This window comes from Lissotriton helveticus, chromosome 5_1 (genome assembly GCF_964261635.1).
Source record: "Lissotriton helveticus chromosome 5_1, aLisHel1.1, whole genome shotgun sequence".
NCBI lineage: Eukaryota > Metazoa > Chordata > Amphibia > Caudata > Salamandridae > Lissotriton > Lissotriton helveticus.
In genome coordinates this window covers 1526214085-1526238473 of record NC_136065.1, presented here as the reverse complement: position 1 = coordinate 1526238473, position 24389 = coordinate 1526214085, and positions in this window count along the sequence as shown.

Here is a 24389-nt window from a genome sequence, read left to right as displayed (position 1 = left end):
ATCAGTAAGTGCTATCTCGTTGGGTAAATGTATAGTGATTTTCCTTCTGCAGCTGCGTAAAGGGCCAGAAGATTTGCCTCCAGTGACCCTGTGTGCCTGTAACTTTGCCACTGCGCCAAAAGGCGCCGAGGTCCCTTGAGTGAGCTGTCCGTCATAGTTTGGAAAGGGCAGGAAGACGTTTGATACCGCTAGTGTGTGGTGCGGGGCTTCTATGCGTGTCAACATGCCTCTTGTGTATAAAGGGTCAGAGAGGGAGCAGGGCAGCAGATGAGGAGAAAGCAGCCTCCTGGTCACAGGAACTACATGGGGTTGCGCTCGAGAAACTCATGGATGCAAAGACCTCCCTCAAGTATTACAGCTAATTTTCAACGGCAGAGCACACTTGCCTAGCCTCGACCATGCTCACTAATGTTTTGGGCTGATTAAAACGGTACTGAATTTGAGCTTCAACTCGTGCACCTGCTTTATTTATATCTGTAAGTGCTTCCTGTTGAGGTTTAATTTTTGGCCCACAGGAAGCACTTACAGAGTTGAGGCAGGTGCCTGAGTTGAATCTAACTTTGTAACCATTTTAGAATGGTGTCGGCAAGCTGCCAGAGTTGAAGTTGCAACTTCAACTCTGGCAGCTTGCCGGCACCATTCTAAAATGGACACAAAGTTAGTTTCAAATCGAGCACCTGCCTTAACTGTAAGTGCTTCCATGAGAACCCAAAAAAAATCCGCCTGCGAACGGATTTGCGGATTTTTGGGCAATTTCGTGAGATTCGCGGATCGTGAAATTGCAGAGAATCCTCAAATTCCACAGGCGGAACAGATTTTTGGCCCACACTTAGTATTGTACACTGTTAGAAATGGGCGATCCTAGTTGGCAGAGGTCGGTTCCTTGGTCCAAGTAGGGACCCTTGTTCCTAAACAGGGCAAAGGAGTTACCCTCCTAAATTAACCCCTGCTCACCCCTTTGGTAACTTAGCATGAACAGTCAGGCTTATTTCAGAGGCAGTGTGTAAAGCATTTGCACATGACCAACAGTAATACAGTGAACACACTACAAAAGGACACCAATCTAGTTTTCCAAAAATAACCAATATTCTATATGTGCAAACAAGACCAAAATGATAAAAATCCACCATACGGTTCTCAGAATTCTCAATGATCCCAATTAGGCCTAAAATACAGTTCCTTTTAGTCGATAGTTCCATCCGGGGCTATCATGCAATCGTGAAGAACAGATTCAAACAGTTCTGACTGATGGCAGCGTCACTGGCCAGCTAGAGTATCGGAAAGACCCACAAAACAGTACCTTTTAGAAAAAAAGAGTGTCTGCTACCTCTCGTTGAGCCCGGAGGAGCCGTGTCCGCAGGCGTTGGTTCCGGAGGTGAGTGCAGGCGTCATCGGGCCCTTGAAGTCACATGCATTGCAGATTGAACTCCTCTCGGTTGAAGTCGGAAAAACCGCTGTGCGGTGCGAAGTGCAGAGGTGTGGCGTGCTGTACCTTCAGATCACTGTTCAGGCAGCGGCTCGATGACGGTTGTCCAGCAGCAGTGGTGAGACCAGTGCTACAGTGCAAAGTGATGCCGTGCTCGTCATAGGGATGGCAGGTCAAGCGCTGTCGTCGGATGATGTACTGGAATCAATGGCTCCGGTATCGGTGGACCAAGGCTCTGGTGCAGGATAAGGGCAGTGCGCTGTGTAACTTATGAGCGGTGCCCCTGAGCCACGGTGCAAACAGAGGCAATGATGTCAACATGGAGTGGCGTCGTAGGAGATACCAGGGGGGTGTAAAGCAAGATGGTGTAGAGTGCAGTGCCCACAGTTCGTGGTGACCACAGGTCGCTGTGTAAGCAGCTGTTCTGTGGTGGCATCAGGTGGTGTTGTCAGTGAGACCAGGGTTGCAGTGCGGTGGTGCCCTCTGTGGTGCCTTTAGGACACAGAGATGGCAATGGTGTTGTTGACAGCATCAGGTTGCTTTTTCTTCTGTTACAGCACAAAACACAGTCCCCAGTGCCGGTAGCAGATGAACTTGAAGTCTTGCTGTTCCTGGAACTTCTTGAACAGTGGCAAGCTCTACCTCATGCCCTTATAGAAACTTACAGAAAGTTCAGTCAAGTCCTTTCATGGCCCAAGACAGAAGCAACCACTGCAGGCCAACACAGCAAAGCACACACCAAAGTGGTAGTCCCTCCTCACATCTTCTTCAGCTCTTCTTCTTGGCAGTCTTCTTAGTCCCAAAAGAGGTCTCTGAAGTCTTTTATATTCCTGAACCCTCCAACAGGAGGCAAGCTCTACTTCAAGCCCTTGGAAAAGACTCTAACAGCAGGATGATGAAAGTACAATCCAGTGCTTTCCCTACCTAAGACAGAAGCAGCAAACAGCAGGCCAACACAACAGAGTACGCAGCAAAGTGGCAGTTCCTCCTGACAGCTTTTCCAGCTCTTCTTCCGGGTAGGTTCCTGAGTTCAGCAGTTATCTGAACTTCTGGGGTCTGAGCCCCACTTTTTATCGCACAAATTCCTTCATTCTCTGGTGGCAGAGAAGCTCTTGCCCAGTCAAAACTAGTTCTGTCCTTTCTGGTGCAGCTTCCTGGCAGGAGGTTGAGGCAGCATTGTCCAAGGCAGACATGGCCAATGGAAGTCTCCTCCCTCCACTCTAAATGCAGACCAGGCCTATTCAGGTGCTAGTGAATACTTCTCCCACTGGTATGCAACGTTTACAACGAAATTTTTACAACGCACTACCATTACAACGCAGGTATTACCACGCATACCATTACAACGCATTGCGCTGGGGGGCGCTCTAGGGTAAGTAATACGTTTAATTTTCTATCCAATACCTTCCCTAGTGTCCACGGGACTGGAGTTGGAATAGAAAATTATACTTACCACTATCCAGCACCTCTAAGCGCTATGCGTTGTAACGGTATTCGTTGTAAATACCGCGTTGTAAAGGTATGCGTGGTAAAAGTATGCGTTGTAACGTCATACATCCCTCCCACTACTCTGAATGCAGCCTGGGTCTATTCAGCCCAGCATGGACTATTTCAGAAAAGACAGGACATATATCAACACCCCTCCCACCCCCAGTCGCCGACTGAGAGAATGAACATCCCCCTCCTATGCCACCCCAAAGCCAGACAGTAAATATACAATCCGGCAGAGGCACACAGGATGGCTAAGCAAGAAAATATCCACTTTCTAAAAAGTAGTATTTTCAAACACACAATATAAAAATCATCTTTACTAAAACATGCATTGTATATTCTGAGTGCAGCCATACTAAACTCCATATTGTCCCAATGGGAAGCTATATTTATAAGATGTTATAAATTAACTCCTATTCTATCCTAAGGGCCAGATAGCCTTTCAATAGTGAAAAACTAAATTGGCAGTATTTCACTATCAGGACATGCCACACACCTAAGTACATGTCCTACCTTTCACATACACTGCACCCTGTCCATGGGGCTAACTTGGGTCTACCTTAGGGGTGACTCACAAGTAAGAAAATGGAAAGTTAGGGTCTGGCAAGTGGGTGCACTTGCCAGGTCGACATGGCAGTAACAAACTGCGAGCAGACACTGCAGTGACTAGCCTGAGTTACATTTACAGGCTGCTCAGGTGGGTGGTGCAATCAGAGCTGTAGGCCCACTATCAGCATTGATTTACAGGCCCTGGTCACACACAGTGCATTGTACTAGGGACTTACCAGTAAATCAAATATGCCATTGATGGAAACACCAATCCATAACATAATTTACCTGGAGAGCATATGCACCATAGCACTGAATTCCAGTGGTAAAGTTCCCAGAGTCCTAAAACCAATAAAAACAGGGTCCAAAACAGGAGGCCAAAAAGCAAAGGGCCCGATTCACAAAAGTAATCTGAGATAAAATCCTTTTGGTATTCACAAAGGTCATTTAGGAGTAGTAAAGGCAGAAATCCTAACTTTACTACTCCTAAAGGCCTTTTGTGAATACTGAACATTGTAAAGTTAGGATTTTGTCTCAGATTACTTTTGTGAATTGGGCCCAAAATGTCTGGGGGGGTAAATCCGCTGAAAAGGCCAAGTCTACATACACTCATAAATCAGTATGTAAATATTCCCAACTTTTTATTGAGTTTGCCTGCTCTGATCTGTCAGCAAATACTTACCAGTTCAAAAGATGCGATGAAGAAGTGGGGGTTTCTAGGGGTTGGCAGTATAAGAAGCATGAATAAGAACTATTTACAAAAGCAATATTCTAATACATGTGTGCTAGAGGTTGGGTTTTGGGTTGGCAGAGGTATGTACCCTGTCAAAGCAGGACCCACAATCCTAGAAGATACACATCATAAATTAACCTCTGCTCACCCTCTGGTAGCTTGGCGCAGATCAGGAAGGCTTAACTTAAGGGGCAATGAGAAAAGTATTAAGTGTGAAGACGGCGCTACAGGTACCCGGCAGGCTCTGTCCAGAAAGGCTGGTCATCCCCTTGCCGCTTCACTCCTGGAAGCATTGACTGCTAATACCCAGCGTATGCTTGAGAAGGGAATCCCCCTCTCACACCTAGAAAAACACCCTAGCGTGTGTAACACATAGTCTGTATTACATAAACCCACTTTTTTAACCTGCACCGACACTATTTTAAATAGGTCCTGAGGAAAGCCAGATTAATCTTAAGGCACTGGCTGAAACATGTCGACTAACATATGGATGTAGGAGGTCGTAACTCACCACCTTAACATCCCCTAGCCTTATTTTAACCGCTGACGGCGGCTCAGTTATTAAAATTTAATTTACCCTCAGGTAATGAGACCCTCGCCAAGCCGTTTTAATTGTCACTTCACTAACACCCTACACTGCACTCTCAGTAAAATACCAGCTCTGCTGTAATCAGGCGTCGCAGCACACCCGGAACACATTAGGTGTTACTGGGTGGGCCCGATGATGAAGCATGCCACCAACTATGTTGGTGGGTGAGGGCCTCATGAACACAACAACAAGGTGTCCACTGACAAAACGAGTCAGAGTCCTAAAATAAAAGTCATATTGAGCTAGTCTTCTTTGATGATACATATAAACCCACGGGGACACGGACTAGCTATCTAGTCCTCTCTCTCTCTCTTGATACGTCTACAAAAGTATTTGTGCAACACTTCAAACAGTAACACAGTGAAAACACCACAAAAGTTTAGTAAATAACTTATATTTTTATGAATAAAACAAGACAAAAATCAAATAACTGTAACTGCAGTTATGAGAATTTAAAGATAATTTGAAAATATAGTGCTTAAATGCCTAAATTGCGAACTGGGGCTATCTGGTCGCGCTAGACCCGGGTAGATCTGAAAGTTCAGGCAAAATGCAAAGGAATGCAGGTCAGATACAGCGACCAGCCTTGCTCTGTCGCAAAGTATCTTGTTGTGAAATCGACAGATCTGAGATGCATCTGCAAAGGGTTGCTGAGTTGCCGACGAGCTTCTCGCTGAAGGCGATGCATCGAGCAGTCAGCAAGTGATGCACTGGATCCTCGCAGATGCGTTAGAAAGGAAGGTGATGCTCCTGCAGTCAGCAAGCAATGTACTGGAACTTCGTAGATGTGTTGGTGTCAAGTAAGATCCCCTGGTTCCAATCAGTGCATCGTGATTGATGCATGCGTTCTGGCAATTGCAGTACTATGTACCTTCTTCCAAGGTCCCAGAACTGGATTGGCACCACTTGGTAGGGCAAGATTTGCAGCAAGCAAAGTCCAGGTGCTGTTGCAGGTTTGATGAGAAGTCTTTGATGTCCGAGACCTAGAACAGGGGGCAAACCAACATTCCCTTGGAGTCATTCTGGCTTCAAATGAGATGGGTCCGGTCCTTCCTCAGCAGGGCAGAGCATAGCAGGCAGCAGGGCAGAACAGCAGAAAAGCAGTTCATCCAGAGCAGCAGTCCAGCAGAGTGACAGTCCTTGTAGCAGTACAGTCTTTCAGGCGGTGCTGCAGGGACCATGCCTTGTGCAGTGGAGGGGGGACCGTTGTACAGTAAGTAAATGTAAATGTAAATGTAGTATACTTGTAAAGCGCACAGCTGCCCCAGCAACGGGGCGTCCCGGCGCTGTATAACTCTGGGGAACCCGTCCTGGCTTTCCCTGTGGGATGGTCCCTGCTGGGAGTCCCCAAGGTGGAGCCAGGCATCCCCGGAATTGGTGGGGGCCGTTGTGGAGATTAGGCAAGCTAATGCCCAGAGTTGCCGAGTGGGACCCCTGATTAGAGTAAGCACCGAAGCGAGAATTATCGAGTCCGCTGACCAAGGTCCACGACCCTGCCGCGTCGGGAATCGAACCCTGGTCCCGGGCCGACTTCTGCTCTCGGGTCTGCCGCCTCTAACCAGTGAGCCACACTACTCCACTCCAGCATGGAAGTGATACTACAGAGTCTAGAGTTTGCCATCTGATGTTTAGTGGTTGTCAAGAGCAGGAGAAAAGACTACCAACCCGCGAGGGATGAAGCCCTTCTCTCTGTGAGGTCTGAACAGCTGCTTTTTGACATTTTTGCAGTAAATAGATGAATTGTCATTGGTGTCTGTCTTTAATAGCAATGCCCAGTCAGAGACTTCCCAGAGGAGGTCGAGGTATTCAAAACTTCTGAGGCAGCAGGGGCAGCAGCAGGTTGTAGCCATGGAGAGGCCTCATGCGGGGACCCCAAGGGGGCTGCTGATTGTGGGGTGATGGGGTCCTGCTCTGAGCAACAATTATGGCCCGTTCAGTTATCTGAGGAAGTGACGCTCTTTTGCAACTGCATTGCTATGAAAGGAGAACGTGGCACAGAGAAGATGCGAGGCAGTCGGCTTTGCAGAGCAGATGGGAGATGCTGGAGGGAGCAACCAATCCACGCAAGCTGTCAGCTTCAACCCCGAGAGAGCAGGAAATTAGACACTGGGAGCCAAGCGCTCTGATACACTACTACAATGCCCTGCAGCGAAAAGCAGAAATGATGCCCCGGATCCCAATGCCACAGCCCAGGAGATGGGTTGTGGCCAAAGGGAAGTGCCAGGGCTGCACTTCAGTTTTGGTGGGGATGGTGGGGCACACGTAATTCTCAATGGGTGCACAAGGTGATTTGTTGCAGCATAACTGGGAGAGGGTGCACCATGGCGTGTGTAGTGAAGTAGAACATGCGCTATTGGTGGTGGTGGCACCTGTCACTGTGATAAGATAGCCCACGTAGCCGGATCCTATGTTTCTGGGTTCCCTCTGTGAGGGCATTCTCCTGCAGACCAGTCCCATGGAGATTTGGAGGAGTACATATCGGACTAGGAAGAGAAGAAGGCAAAGACTGACCAAAGAACCAACTACAGCCCTTATATAAGGAGTCAAAACTATGGAAGGAGTTGACTGCAGCGTTGGCTCCAGATTGGACTCTGGCTTCTAGGGGGCAAAGTGACAGGATCTCAGGGCAGCGTTAAATCAACCCCTGGACGGGAGCTTTAAAAGTCACCCTTGTCTCCCCCAGCACAGGACGCATGGAGTCCGGAGGAAGCTGGGTCCCCTCTGAGATCTCATTCTTTACAGTCGGAGGAGTGCTCTTTTGACAGTGCGAGTAACTCCTAAATGCATTGTTCAATCTTCCGATCCCCCTCCTCCGACTATTTCCTATTTCCTGGACCTTGCTATCACCATCACTATGGGGAAGAGGAAAGTGGACTCCCTGAATGTGGCCGACAAACGACAAAGGACTAGCTATACAATTTTGAACTTTTGTGGTGGGTGTGTTATCAGATGACATTTCACATGTGGAAGGCCATCTGTCTCAAACACGCTTAGAGTCTGCTCAACATGGGGTGCTTGTGGAAAAAATGTACCAGGTATATTGCGAATGAAAAAGCACATGTTTCTGGGGGTCCTCCGGACTGTCCTACCCTGCAGGAGAGGGCAGTAGTAAACCAGGACCAGTGAGTTATGCCATTAAGATCGGGGCAGTAGTAAATAACCTATCACCGATGCCAATGGGTGAGGTGTTACCAAGATAAAATGTAGAAAGGGGTCACCATTACGTGTGTCACAAGCACATAACAAACCAAGCAGGGTTGTGCAAAACAGGAGTGGTGACATCAATAAAATAAATGACCAGGACTAACTGGCCTGGGTAAATGATGCTGTAGATGGCCCAGAGGTTGATAGCCCTCATCGAGTGCTGAAAGTAATGAGCTGGAACATTGCCGGGGTACAGCGAAAATTTTGATATGTAGGGTGGGTAGAGAAGATCAGTCCTTTAAAAATTATAGATGGCTATGTTACATTTCACTGTGAAGCTCTGCCCTCATCTCTTGGGAGAGCAAGAGGGGGCTTAGCCATGTAAATCAAACTGAACTTGAATAGTAATTTGGAGAGGTTGCTTTGGCACTCACCTCATACCTTATGTCCTTTTTGAAAGGTTTAAGGATGTTAGCTATTAATTAGTACAATTCAATGTATGGGGAGCAGATCAAGATGTCCTCCAGGATTTTAGTGTGTTTCTGAATGATTATTTCTCTCATGCCTCCCAATACTCAGGTCGGATTTTGATGTGGGATTTTAATCTACATCTCTGCCTAGACTGTTACTTGTTGACACACCTGATTTAGAGTGTACTATTGGTCCCTAAGTGCATCTTAAGAATTTGGCTCAGGGCGACTTCCTAAATAACTTGATCTTAGATGTCAGAATGATGCTACTGCTGAAGGGAGAGAGACTACTTTATAGTCTTGAGGGTGGAGACCATCATTGATTTTATATTTGTTTCTACTCAAATGTAGTGCTGATTGGGAAGGCTGTAGCGACCACAATTCACTGTCAGCTAATTTCCAGTGGGAATGGAAATGGGCGAGCACTCCTCATTTGTATATCGACCCTGTCACTCTTAAAGATAAAGGCCGTAGAGTGAAATGGGATAGGATCATCCCAGAGAATTTCAATGCCATCTACTTGTCGGTCAGATTTTCAGACTTGCCTCGAGGCTGACATTTCAAATGATCATATTCTCTCTGTTTTTGATTTATTATGCAGATACATAACGTCCACACACAACAACAATATGAGAGGTAGGGAAAATCAAGGACACTCTCTCAATCCCCAGTTAGATACAAATAAACAAGAACAGAGAGGTCAGATCAATCTCTGAAAACCACAAAGACGGAGTCAAATAAGGTTCACTCACCCACTTTGAGGAAGATTTATATCTCCAGACCCATGGCACATCGATGGGCAGTGCCTTTGCCCCGTCGGTGGCGGGTCTGTATGTGAGTCATTTTGAGAGCCAATACATCCACAATGCAACCAACATCTTCTCTTCCAGTATCCTTTACTGGAAGAGGTATATTGATGATATTATCCTGATTTGGAATACTACAGATGACTTGGAGCAGTTCATGAACTGGCTTAACCAGCTTGACCCTTGGTTAAAATGCACCTTTACTTCCAGTAACAACAGTTTGGATTTTCTGGACCTTACAATTTTTGTGGAGGACAATATCCTACAGACCAAAACCTACACCAAACCTACCGCCAAAAATAGCCTGCTATCATACCAGAGTTACCACCCCAAGCCACTCAGAGACAATCTTCCCTTCAGCCAGTTTCTGAGGCTGAAACGTAACTGCAGTAAGAATGAAGATTACCTAATTCAGGCTAAAGATCTAAGTCAGAAGTTGTTAAAAAGGAACTATAATGTCAGAACAATAAAGTATTGTAAAAAAAGAGCGAGCAACCAACCAAGGGAGTGCCTCTTGCAAAGTTATCCAAAGGCACCAATACAAGATCTGACAACCTGTGTGACGACCTTCTGCCCCTCAACCTATGAGGTTAACAAAATGATAAATAAAAACTGGCATATTCTAAACACTGGAGTCTTCAATTGGCCAAAGCCAAGATTTGCAAATCGCAGAACGAAGGATATCAAGGATGTCTTAGTCCATACCCGCCCATTGAAGACACAGCAAAAACCAACCACGAGGGATGTGACGATGACACCTGTAACTGGACACTACCCTTGTGGTTCCTGTGTAGCCTGTAAGACAACCACAGTATCGAGAACACTACAACTGACGGAGACACTGACATGGACACAATGACAACATACGAATTGTAACTCTTCACATGTCATCTACATGGTTAGCTGCCCATGTAATAAAAAATACATCGGGATGACTTGTCAAAAAATCAAAGTAAGAATTGGTGAGCACAAAAGTAACATTAAGCTAAAAAAGAATACCACCAAACTATGTGCCCATTTCGTAGAGACAGGCCACTCTTGCGAAGAACTTCGCTGGACTGTAATCGAAATGCTCACTGACAAAAGCAATAACTGTGAGCGATTATTGTTCGAAAAAGAACAAAGGTGGGTGGACCGCCTTAGAACATGTGAACAAGGATTGAACGATGCCATTCCTTGGCATCGATTTGCCAATTAACTACAGGGCATGAACTGACCATAAGAAGAATATTTGGCCACATGGGCTGCATCTGTATACCTCTTTTTTGTCTCTTATTTGTCTTTGTTTTCCATTAAACACTAACTGTTCCCAAAATTGACATCTAGAACGTTCCCCAGCTAAAACGCCACAGAGAGATCAATAAAGTTGCTTGAAAAAAACGAGACGCCATTGCCGCCCGCCAGGGCCCTTTAAAAATCTTGATTGCAAGTCTAAGCCACACCCCGGGGCAAAGTCAGCACATGGCAGGAATCTTACCTACACGCGGGTAATGGCGCCGACCTCCTCGGAACTCCGTAACACCGGTAAGATGCACAAGTAGTTATAGACTAATGGAGTCTTTTCTGTAACAGCTCTGGGCTTCGAAATTTTAAAAGCGATACCCCGATGAAGCAGAGCCCTTCAGGACACAAGGTAGGCTAAACGACCTTTTCCTAAACAGTATTTTTTAGTAGATTGTTAACTGCGCAGCGTCTGACCCTACCGCCTCCCCTCTTCCCTACAAAGACCTCGCAATATCGCTCATGTTAAGGTGGCTGTATTAGCGTATTCTCTGTTGCGCACATTCGCGCTTTTCAAACTAAACTAATCTCTCTAGCGTTTAAGTAACTAACATCATGATAAAGTGGCAACGCCTAAGACCTCGCAATAACGCTCATGGTAAAGTGGCAGTATAGCGTATTCTCTGTTGCGCACACTTGTGCTTTTCTACATAAACTAATCTCTCTAGCGTTTAAGCAACTAACATCAAGCCAATACCAGCGGGCTACTATACTTAGAGTCATGTGAGTACACAGTCGGCATAAAACATACTAGTGCCCACTCCATGTACTTCTAAACAGGGGCTCCTCGATTGCTGCCCTTCAGTAAGACTCAATATCAGCATCACTTAACTCCCCATTGTCACTGCCTCCCTTGGTCATGTTGTATTGGCAGTAGAAAAATGTTACTTAACCAATCGTGATCATAAATGCAATGCATTAAGAAAAAAAGTGTGCAATTGTTGTGAATTTCATTCCATCTCATTATAGATTGTGAAGGAGAAATTCTCAACTACATAACCATAAAAAGTGTGTCCATATCAGAAAAAATACTACACAAGTTGTGTGAGTACGAATTTTTATGTTTGTTAGTCCTGACGAAAGCTCCACAGACCCATCCAGGCCCAAGGAGCTGAAACATGTCGACGTATTTTTCTAACTATACTGCTAGATCCAGTAACTTGGTCTAAAAAGGAGTATTACCCGATTTTTAAAGTCTGTGGGTAAACAACCTACATTAAAAAAACCACAGGGTTGTTTACCATTTTTAACTATTTTTTCCTTTCCTTGCACAATTTACTTTAACACTTTTTTCACTCATTTTCTCTGGACGCTGCACCCTAGACCAGAGGCGCCTCGGGTTGAGGCTGGCAAATTTACCACTTCGGAGTAACCAATGATAACTGCCATAACTCTAATGTGGGGCGGATGAACCAGATATACCGCACCTTTATCCAACCAGTACATAGAGTTTCTTGAGGCTACTCTGATCTTTATTCATTGTACCAATGGTCATAAGGTGTAACTAGTGTCCGTTTCTCTAGTGATGAATTTATAACTTCCTGTGGGGAATGAAACGGAGATTCAGATCCCTTATCCCTCCTTTTGATTAACTACTGGGAAAGAAAGCCCTCACACACCGACCTAGTCAGTGTCATGCTTCATCATCGGGCCGCACCAAAGAGGCCGAGTGCCTCTTTGGTGTGCTGCGACGCCAGAAAGACTGCGGAGCTGGTTATGTGAGAAGGGCGTGCTGTGAGGTAAAGTTAAGGTTAAAAGTGCCTAAAAAGGGTATCCAAAAAGTAAATTTTAATAAGTGATCCCTAAGGAACAGAACAAAGAGTATTATGTGTCTGAATTTAGCTGCCAAGGTATTAGGATCGGTTAAATTCAGAAATACTAATATTAGTCATTATCAGTCAACATGTTTCTGCCATATGGGTGGTTTCAATTTACCAAGGCATTCGTCAGGACTAAACCCCGGCGGTATAGACTCTCTAATCGCCCACCCTAACCTGGGGACGTGAAAGTGAAAATTAAAAAGGTGAAAAAGTGCTTAAAAAAGAAGAGCGGGTTGCTCATTCAAAAATACTCCAGATTGTGGAGTGTTACAGCACCTGTAACGTGAAAGACATAGACAAACAGAAGACAAACATATATATTATTAATATCAGCCTTACTGTTTAATCATAGTGCTCCATAATATGTGGCATATATGGTGATCCCAAAGTAAACACTAATTTTTAACACCATCCGAATAGCCCTGAGGGGATGATATCGAATAACTCTGGGAGGTGAAGTGCTTGAGGTGTCTATTTAAAAGAAATAATCTAAAAAGGGTTAAAAACACGATCTGTGTACTCCTTATGAAGGGATCAATGGACCAACAGGTCAGTGACCCCTCAAGATGGTATCTCAAACTAATATCTCACTTTAAAACAGGGCGCTACTTGCACCATGGGTCTCGGGAGGGGGGTTGGAGCGAACCTGGCACATCCTGTAAGGAAAGAGGTATGGTTGTAAATACCATGTACACGAGTAAACACTTAGCTTGTTTTGCAGGATTTCGGCGATCTCGACAGCGTGGTGTACTCACGCCCTCAGCGCTCTCAGCCCGCTGTAAACCTAGCTGTGGCCTCAATACCGGACCCCGAGGATGAAAAAACGGGGCCGGTAGCCGAGTGTTTAAAGGTTTCCAAGCTGCGCGTCCTACTCTTCTGGGTGGGCGTGTCCCGCCAGACCGAGGCTTGGAACACGCCCGCCCTACCCTGGGAGGCGCGGCCGGGATCCAGAAGGAGGCTTGACTGCCATGTCCAATCGGATCTGCGTGTATGCCGGTAGCACGTTGTTAAACATTGAATTGCTCTTAGTTCATTAGATGTGCATCTTGCTATAATCGATTACATTTACAGGAATACTGTCTAGATAGACTTTGATCCACATGAAGTTTATGAATGCCAGAGCACATGCATTTATTTATAATATGTCATAGGGGAATATGAAGAGCCACTTAGGATTTGGTAATGGCTAATTGAGAGTTAAGAGACAAGGAATAGTACAGTTGAAGTAGACACTGTGGGGAACATATGAACAAGGTCACATGGGTTTATGGGCAAATCACTATATGAATGCCACAAAATTAATGGGAAAGCCCTCAGATGGTTATAATATGGGTGTGAGAAGCTCAAGATAGTACTGTATTCCACGGGATGTCATCGTTCAGGCCGTTTGTATTAGTGCCCAAGCGATACACCCAGCGTTGCTCCTTTTCAAAGAGTCTGCTGGTTATGTTAGTTGTGCCACTTACAACTTCAATTATAGTCCACCTCATGTCATTTGGAGTATGGTTACTGTCCAGAAAATGACGGCTCAGTTTGGTAGTCACTTTTTTGCATCTGACATTGCTCCGATGTTCGCAGATACGTTGTTTTATCTTTCGTGTGGTCATGCCAACATAACGAAGCTGGCAAGGGCAGGTAATCAGGTAGACAACATTCATTGTGTTGCAATTAGTATGTTCTCTTTGTGTCCATACCTTTCCTGCTTCAAGCGACAGTGTTTTGGTTGCTTCAGTTAGGTGACAAACACTACAGTCAGAACACGGGTAATGCCCGATGACTCTTGGCATACCCCATGCAGCAGTGACTGTAGGTGTAGGATGGGGTGGCTTATCCTTGGGGCGAGTGTGCACCAAGGCATCTCTTAGGCTCCGTCCTTTTTTGAAGGAGAAGAGGGGTTTCTCCCAGTTCTCTTTACACGATGTCAATATGTTCCAATGTTTATTGATCGATTTTTTCATCAAATTGGAGAGACTGTTATATGTGGTTACACATGTAAGGGGTATTGAATCAGAGTTGTTGATCTTTTCTTCTAACAGCGCTTCTCTGGGTTGGTTCCTTGCTCTCTTAAATCCCTTAGTTAGGATTGGCGCTGGATAGCCTCTATCTTTTAGTTTTTCCGTGAGACTCGAGGACTGTTCTTTGAAGTCAGAAAGAGAACTACAGTTTCTCCTCAGTCTGAGATATTGCCCATAGGGGAGATTCTCTTTCAGAGGGCGAGGATGGAAACTGCTAAACTCCAGAAGGTTGTTTCTTGCTGTAGGCTTGTGGTAGGTCTTGGTTGTAAGTCCAGTTCCATTCACAGAGATTACAACGTCGAGAAAGACAATCTCTGATCTGCTTTTGGTATTGGTGAACCTCAAGTTGTGGTCTAGAGTGTTAATCCACAACAAAAAGGATTCAAGGTCGGTATCACTCCCTGACCAAAGGAGCAGAATGTCGTCTATGTAGCGCTTCCATAAGCGCTTCGGTGCCTTTGGGATCACTTATTAAAATTTGCTTTTTAGATACCCTTTTTAGGCACTTTTAACCTTAACTTTACCTCACAGCACGCCCTTCTTACATAACCAGCTCCGCAGTCTTTCTGGCATCGCAGCACACCAAAGAGGCACTCGGCCTCTTTGGTGGGGCCCGATGATGAAGCATGACACTGACTAGGTCGGTGTGTGAGGGCTTTCTTTCCCACCCAAAGTGGGTGTGTGAACCTTATTTGACTCCGTCTTTGTGGTTTTCAGAGATTGATCTGACCTCTCTGTTCTTGTTTATTTGTATCTAACTGGGGATTGAGAGAGTGTCCTTGATTTTCCCTACCTCTCCTATTGTTGTTGTGTATCCTAGCAGCGCATAGCTGTGAGAGCTCTTTTTACTCCAGGCAAGATTAACTGTCCCTCTTTGCCTGTTTTTAATTTACACATACATACTCCTTTTTCCTCACTTTGATACTTCACCATGGCGAACATGGGCCTGACATATTCTGAATCAGAAATTGAGGAATTGATGTCGGATCCTGCAATATTCGCAGATCCACAAATATCGCAAGCAATAGCTAACACCACTGAATGGGAAAATCTCACAGAGAAAAAAAGAGAGCACATACGTACCATACTCCACGGTACTATCCTTAAACAATACCTCGTGTCCAACTCAGCACCAAAAGGTTTGCTGGTCACAAATGCCCCTCGCATCTTTCTCAACGATGCGACCTTCAGAAAAGACTGGGCCATGATCGCGTGGCATTGCACCCGCGACTGGTTAGTCTTAATAATAAAAACAGCGCTCAGACTTTCTGAGACACTAATGGTGGAAATTAGGGAAACCGAATCCAACTTTAAGGCGACAATTACCGGATTTAAGAAATGGTTGGACGAACTCAATAAGGAACTTAATGAGTACAAAGACAACCTGATGCAGTCAAAAGCAACGAAACTGCAAAAAGATCAAAAGAAATTTGACTTTGAAAAGGTGTATCCCTACTCTGCTGCAGCTTTCACCCCACCAACTCGGAATGCGAATAAACCTGATTACTCAGACGATGATTCCTCCAACAGTAGTGGATCAAGCAACAGCTCATTTAAACTAATAAAGGGAAAAGGCAATCGTGGCAATAGGAATAATAGGGGCAGGCAAGGGAACCAGGGCCAACACCAACAATGGCAACCACCACAAATGATGATGGGCCCTCCCCCCTATGCCTTCCAACAGCCACAATATCCCTTTATGGGCTGGAACCCAGGTTTTATGCCCCCAGTAAATTTCCAAAACCAGTATAGACAGCCTTTTTTAGAGAGTGGCAGGAGGGGCAGAGGAAGAAGGAGAGGCAACAACCGAGTATCCTGGGAGGAGGACGACTCGGTAGCGAACCACACTCGCAGCAACCAACAGCCAGGAACGAGCGGGATGTGAGTCTAGTGACTAACTTATCTGCAAAAGAATTAACACCTATTGAAACTCAGGTACTCGAGAAAGGCTTAGGATTTGTTCCTAAAGCGAGACCTGACAAGTTCAAGCTACATTGCGAACTTGCTGGCTTCTTTCGAAAATTAAAACTCAAAGCATTCTTTGAAGGGAAGGATGACCCAAATGAGGCAACAAGGAAAGGTGATACGGGACTGAGACCAAGTTCAACTTTCACCCCTCCCCCACACACCGTACCTGCGGCAATCGTAGCCTTTGAGCAGGCTGTATTCAAAGACCTGGAATCCTGCCAAAACCCCAAAGTATTTGGCAACTTCAGCACCGCTGAATATCAAGCATTACAACAACTGCAAAATGACACCACAATAACCATCAAGCCGGCGGACAAAGGTGGAGGCATTGTCATCCAAGACACTACTGACTACGAGAGGACCTGTAATCAACTACTTGGGGATACTCGAAACTATACCCCACTGACAACAGACCCTACTGCAGATCTCACTAGCAAAATCACGACCCTTGTCCAACAGGCTGAGGAACAAGGTCACCTGTCAAAAAACGAAGCAGCATTTTTTAAGAACACTAACAGTATCATACCATACTTCTATACATTACCGAAAATGCACAAAAACAGGTTACCACCCCCTGGGCGTCCCATCGTCTCAGGTATCGGATCTCTCTTGGAGCCCTTGTCACAATTCTGTGACTATTTCCTAAAACCCTTAGTACAATCTACTCCTACTTACCTCAAAGACACTAAGAGCCTCTTACGACTACTATCGGATGTGACCTTCCCAGAAAACTCAGTCACCTTGGTGACTCTGGATGTAGAAAGCCTCTACACGAGTATCCCACAGGACGATACTATTAGAGTCCTGGCAGAATCTTTAGATTCGATCGAATGGGATTATCAGACACCCAAGGCTTTTATCATCGAGTGTGCCACCATAGCCCTAAAAGAGAACTTCTTTTCTTTTAAAGACAGGCTATTTCTTCAGTGCTCAGGGACATCTATGGGCAGCATTTTTGCTCCTAGTGTGGCCGGGTTGTATGTAGCTGATTTCGAGGCAAAACACATTCTGCCACCTACTTCAGCCTTTTCGTCATCAATGCTCTTATGGAAGCGCTACATAGACGACATTCTGCTCCTTTGGTCAGGGAGTGATACCGACCTTGAATCCTTTTTGTTATGGATTAACACTCTAGAACACAACTTGAGGTTCACCAATACCAAAAGCAGATCAGAGATTGTCTTTCTCGACGTTGCAATCTCTGTGAATGGAACTGGACTTACAACCAAGACCTACCACAAGCCTACAGCAAGAAACAACCTTCTGGAGTTTAGCAGTTTCCATCCTCGCCCTCTGAAAGAGAATCTCCCCTATGGGTAATATCTCAGACTGAGGAGAAACTGTAGTTCTCTTTCTGACTTCAAAGAACAGTCCTCGAGTCTCACGGAAAAACTAAAAGATAGAGGCTATCCAGCGCCAATCCTAACTAAGGGATTTAAGAGAGCAAGGAACCAACCCAGAGAAGCGCTGTTAGAAGAAAAGATCAACAACTCTGATTCAATACCCCTCACATGTGTAACCACATCGATCAATAAACATTGGAACATATTGAAATCGTGTAAAGAGAACTGGGAGAAACCCCTCTTCTCCTTCAAAAAAGGACGGAGCCTAAGAGATGCCTTGGTGCACACTCGCCCCAAGGATAAGCCACCCCATCCTACACCTACAGTCACTGCTGCATGGGGTATGCCAAGAGTCATCGGGCATTACCCGTGTTCTGACTGTAGTGTTTGCCACCTAACTGAAGCAACCAAAACACTGTCGCTTGAAGCAGGAAAGGTATGGACACAAAGAGAACATACTAATTGCAACACAATGAATGTTGTCTACCTGATTACCTGCCCTTGCCAGCTTCGTTATGTTGGCATGACCACACGAAAGATAAAACAACGTATCTGCGAACATCGGAGCAATGTCAGATGCAAAAAAGTGACTACCAAACTGAGCCGTCATTTTCTGGACAGTAACCATACTCCAAATGACATGAGGTGGACTATAATTGAAGTTGTAAGTGGCACAACTAACATAACCAGCAGACTCTTTGAAAAGGAGCAACGCTGGGTGTATCGCTTGGGCACTAATACAAACGGCCTGAACGATGACATCCCGTGGAATACAGTACTAACTTGAGCTTCTCACACCCATATTATAACCATCTGAGGGCTTTCCCATTAATTTTGTGGCATTCATATAGTGATTTGCCCATAAACCCATGTGACCTTGTTCATATGTTCCCCACAGTGTCTACTTCAACTGTACTATTCCTTGTCTCTTAACTCTCAATTAGCCATTACCAAATCCTAAGTGGCTCTTCATATTCCCCTATGACATATTATAAATAAATACATGTGCTCTGGCATTCATAAACTTCATGTGGATCAAAGTCTATCTAGACAGTATTCCTGTAAATGTAATCGATTATAGCAAGATGCACATTAAATGAACTAAGAGCAATTCAATGTTTAACAACGTGCTACCGGCATACACGCTGATCCGATTGTACATGGCAGTCAAGCCTCCTTCTGGATCCCGGCCGCGCCTCCCAGGGTAGGGCGGGCGTGTTCCAAGCCTCGGTCTGGCGGGACACGCCCACCCGGAAGAGTAGGACGCGCAGCTTGGAAACCTTTAAACACTCGGCTACCGGCCCCGTTTTTTCATCCTCGGGGTCCGGTATTGAGGCCACAGCTAGGTTTACAGCGGGCTGAGAGCGCTGAGGGCGTGAGTACACCACGCTGTCGAGATCACCGAAATCGTGCAAAACAAGCTAAGTGTTTACTCGTGTACATGGTATTTACAACCATACCTCTTTCCTTACAGGATGTGCCAGGTTCGCTCCAACCCCCCTCCCGAGACCCATGGTGCAAGTAGCGCCCTGTTTTAAAGTGAGATATGAGTTTGAGATACCATCTTGAGGGGTCACTGACCTGTTGGTCCATTGATCCCTTCATAAGGAGTACACAGATCGTGTTTTTAACCCTTTTTAGATTATTTCTTTTAAATAGACACCTCAAGCACTTCACCTCCCAGAGTTATTCGATATCATCCCCTCAGGGCTATTCGGATGGTGTTAAAAATTAGTGTTTACTTTGGGATCACCATATATGCCACATATTATGGAGCACTATGATTAAACAGTAAGGCTGATATTAATAATATATATATGTTTGTCTTCTGTTTGTCTATGTCTTTCACGTTACAGGTGCTGTAACACTCCACAATCTGGAGTATTTTTGAATGAGCAACCCGCTCTTCTTTTTTAAGCACTTTTTCACCTTTTTAATTTTCACTTTCACGTCCCCAGGTTAGGGTGGGCGATTAGAGAGTCCATACCGCCGGGGTTTAGTCCTGACGAATGCCTTGGTAAATTGAAACCACCCATATGGCAGAAACATGTTGACTGATAATGACTAATATTAGTATTTCTGAATTTAACCAATCCTAATACCTTGGCAGCTAAATTCAGACACATAATACTCTTTGTTCTGTGCCTTAGGGATCACTTATTAAAATTTACTTTTTGGATACCCTTTTTATGCACTTTTAACCTTAACTTTACCTCACAGCATGCCCTTCTCACATAACCAGCTCCGCAGTCTTTCTGGCGTCGCAGCACACCAAAGAGGCACTCGGCCTCTTTGGTGGGGCCCGATGATGAAGCATGACACTGACTAGGTCGGTGTGTGAGGGCTTTCTTTCCCACCCAAAGTGGGTGTGTGAACCTTATTTGACTCCATCTTTGTGGTTTTCAGAGATTGATCTGACCTCTCTGTTCTTGTTTATTTGATACATAACGTCCACCTTCACCAAATCAGGAGCTTCTCTGCCACCTTTCTCATGTAGCTGGTTTAAAAAGGTATGTTCAAGTGCTCATAGAGAGCTACTGTTGGCTCTTAAAAAGAAACCCTTGAATAGTGCTGAGGTGATAAAGGCCAGGGCTACTTACTACATGGCTCTGAAGGACAAGAAGAAATGCATAAAAAAGGACATTTGTGGGAGTCTTCAGTTGGCTAGTGAATTGTGGGACAGCGCTGCATTCTGTAGGGTCATTAAACATCCCCTGTTCAGTTCAGCACAGGCATCAGTCCAGGCCAGGACAGTCTCTATGCAGGCCCGGACTGATCACTTTTGTAGCTTGTAAGGCTTTGAAGGCCCTGATCCCCCTATTATGGAAGTGCAGCCAGCCAAAAGGCTGGAAAACAGTGGGAAGAAGTCAGGGAAGAAATTGTCTCCGTGCCAACATGGAAGGAACCTGGTCTGGATGGGATCCCATGTGACCTCTTCAAGACTTTGGAGGAGCTCTGGGCACCCATTCGGACACAGCACAGAAATGCAACACTCTGTGGCTCACTTCCTACAGGCTGCATCATTCTGTGATTGTGTAAATATTCAAGAAGGGGAAAAAATCCAACCCCGCCTGCTACAGGCCAATTTCTCTAGTGAATTCAGAAGTTAAACTATCAAATCAAAAGTTTATTGTTTAGTTAGTTAAAACCATAACAATTAAAATCAGCATTTAAAAACCAAACAAAGAGAAAGAGAGAATCATTATTGTACAAAAAGAATTAACATACATTCATGTCATCTCATCTAATACTTCTAAAATTCATTATATAAATACAGTACAGTAGGATCGACCGTTTTCCTTTTTTTGCCACGTTTCCAATCCTTTTAACAAAGCTTAGTAAATGCTTTAAGGAATTTAATCAGTCTGCCGTTCAGAGGGGGATCTTCCGGATTTAGGCACACCGTTATTGCCGCTCTGCATGACCTAATACCTCTTTCCTTAGCACTTGACTTTAGAAGCATAACTCGTTCATTATACAGTTTTTTGCATATGCAAATTATATGGATGAAATCTTCTTTATAGAAGTTGCACAGCCGGCATAATTTAGAACCTGTGTGCACCCAGGCTGGCTGGTCTGCCAAAGATGGTAGTTTACCAAAGCGTAATGTCATTAATTGTTTTTTTTACATTAATTGAGAAAGGTACGTTCAAATATGGTGCCAGAACAAGGGACTTATAGTTATTTATCACCATCCAGGCGTGTGACGTTGTTCTAAAGATATTTTTGTCCAATTGAGATGAAGGAGTTTTTGAAACTTTGGTTATTGCTTGTTTGAATGATTGGTATGGGAGGTTTTTGTTCCATAATTCTGCTGTACATGTAGTAGAGAGAGATTTAAATAGGTATTGATAAAAAGGAGAAGTTTTGTCCTCATTTACTTCCGACCAAAGTGCTTCGTTGATTTGTGAAGTAGCTACATTTTGTTTCAAACGATACTGTGGGAGTGCAGGGCGGATAAACAGACGTGGAGGCTGTATATACTTTCGAACTGAAGTGGTTTTCAATGGACACAGGTTGCTTTTTACTATCAAATGTCTCTTTCTCCAGTTGGGTCTTCCCGCTTTCAAGATGGCTAGTCGCAGTGGCTCCGGTCATTCTTCCCTCCTCAGATTGGGGATGGATGGGGTGGTCGACGTACTCGTCCGTGGTGTCGCTTCCCCGGAGGCTCGCCCAATAGAAAAGAAAAGGAACCTGTCAGATCACTGTGTCATAAATGTTTTCCCGTCACCTACACCGGTAGTGCTCAAGGACTATTGATTGTGAGGGGGGGAAAGGGATGGAATATTGCGAGTAGGAAATGATACCCTGAGAGGGGGGAAAAAAAGGGAGGTTACGGCAGTTCGATATTGCAGATAAGCTGGGGCAGGGTCAGGATGTCTGAATGTCTGGACTTCGTACACCAATATAGCGTTTAAACAAATCAGAGCATGCTATGCGCAATTTCACCAGAACGTGAACTCCCCGTTTCATGCACCAATGACCTCCCTTTTACCGCTCCCCTTTCAACAACCCTTTCCCCAGACACGAGTCACTTACATGGCTCCGCCGTAACTCTCCTGAGTCACGGCCGCTCTCCAGCATCCTCTGTTGGGACCCACCACTCTTCCATCCAGTGGTCTTCGGGCTCTGCCGCTGGCTGGTTTCTTCTCTCTCTCCCCCGGTCTCGGTCCCGGCGTCCTGTTGTTCACTCCGCGTTCTCCATTGCTCCTTCCCGCTGGTCGAAGACGCCCCTTCCTCTCCCGCTCTCTGTTTCATTGGTCCCTCCGGGTCACTTCCGGGGTCAGCCCCGCCTCCATGTTCTACGGAGTCGCTCTGCAGAGAGAGAGAGGAAAGGTACGTTGTTGCCGCCTCATTCGCGTCTCTCCTGTCTCCACCTGTGTCCGTCCCATCGGCGCAAAGGATCCTGGTTGTGGCAGTCCCGAATACTGTTTTCTCCCATGGCTCCCCTTCTCACAGATACCAGGTTTTGCTTGTGGCGTACATTCTGCCTAAGACTTCATTTAATATGCCGAATTCCAGGCGAACCTGGGCCGGGGAGGCTGACCTTTGTATCTGAAATGTTTTTTGCAGATGGAAGCTACCAGTTGATTGAAAACCTCTCCATCTTCTCCATGAAAAGCAACGCTGGCATATGTTATTGTTGGCAGAATGTTTGCCTTCATTACGGCAAGCAGAGGTTTATATGAAGGACCAGTAAGCTGAAGGCAAATGTAAGGGTGGTTGTTCTCTGTGCCATATACCCTTTTTGCTCTGTCAGATTTTTTGAGTTATCAATATAGAAACCCAGGTACTTGTATTTTCTTACCTCCTCTAGTTGGTTACCGTTAAGCCAGATTATATGTTTACGTCTCAGTTGGCTTCCAATCACCATTATTTTGGTCTTTGATGTATTTATTTCAAGTTTGTTTTCTGAAATGTAAGCCGACATTTCATTCACACTTTGTGTTGCTCATTAGCACCACATCATCGGCATATGAGAGATGAGAGAGGCTCAATTTTCCGAGTTTCGGTGGATGGGAGTTGGTACAGTCCAGCCTTTGTGAAAGATTCGACAAAAACAGGTTAAAAAGGTGAGGGGCCAGGACACATCCTTGTTTAAGGCCTCTGGTTGTTGTTAACTTCCTCGATAATCTGGACCCCTCACCTATCTTAATTCATAGCCACGTGTTTGAGTAAAATAACAGTATGCCTTTTAATAGCCTTTCAGGAATGGCCCATGCTCGAAGCTTTTTCCACAGGAGGTGGCGATCAACACTATCAAAAGCAGCTTTTAGGTCTATAAAGCAGAGGTAGAGATGTGTTTCCTCTGCTTATATTTGTTTGCAATTATTGATAGACCTAAGATATTTGTTGTCGTCCCTATACCTTGCCTGAAGCCTGTCTGGTTGGCCGGGATAAGATAGAGTTTATCAGACCAAGCCTTAAGCTCTTCTAACACCAGAGTAGCATAATATTTGGCTTCAACATCCAGGAGGGCTATCAACCTGTAGTGTGCTGGATTTGATCTGTCTCCTCCTTTAAATATAGGGGTCAGTATCGAACCTTGCCAAATTACTGGTATGTGGTTTGAGAGCTCTACTTCTTGGTATAGGCCAAGCAGGTGATTACTCCAGAACGATGTGTCGTGTTTAAAGATTACTTGAGGAATTCCATTGGGGCCAGGAGTGCCGTCACTTCGGCCTTTCTTAATTGTGCGTCTAACTCCTTCGCTTGACAGGAACGAGTAACTTGTCGCTGATGTCGATGGGCCAATTTCCTCTATACACTTTAGCCAATCGTTCGATTTCTTTTCCTTATGTGGAGTTTTGGCTTCTTCAGAGCTGGTGGTTTCTGTGATCCCGAAGGGATTGTCATTTCTTTCGGCTAGAATCTGGCGGTTTCCTTTTGCTGTATCTTTGGTATTTATTTAAAAAAACCTTGAGGTCAGGAATTCCGCCCACTCGCCTTCTTGGATATTTGACGATAATACGTTTGCTGGTCTGTGCAGTTTGTTTATGGTAAGCCAAAACTGTTTTGAATTTGATTTCTTAGAAATACAGAGCAGTTCTGCCCAGAATTTGTCATTCTTTTTTCTTTTATCTTCCCGGAGTTCTTTTTTATACCGTTTCCTTAGCTGCGGTACTCTGTCCCAGGCTGCTGTGTCAGGTACTGTTCTTTTTAGCCTCCTTATTTCTTTTTTGATATTGCATTTCAAGGCTCGCAGCCCTGCCGTTGTCGTTTTCACGGGTCCTTTTTTTGGCCATGATTTCTA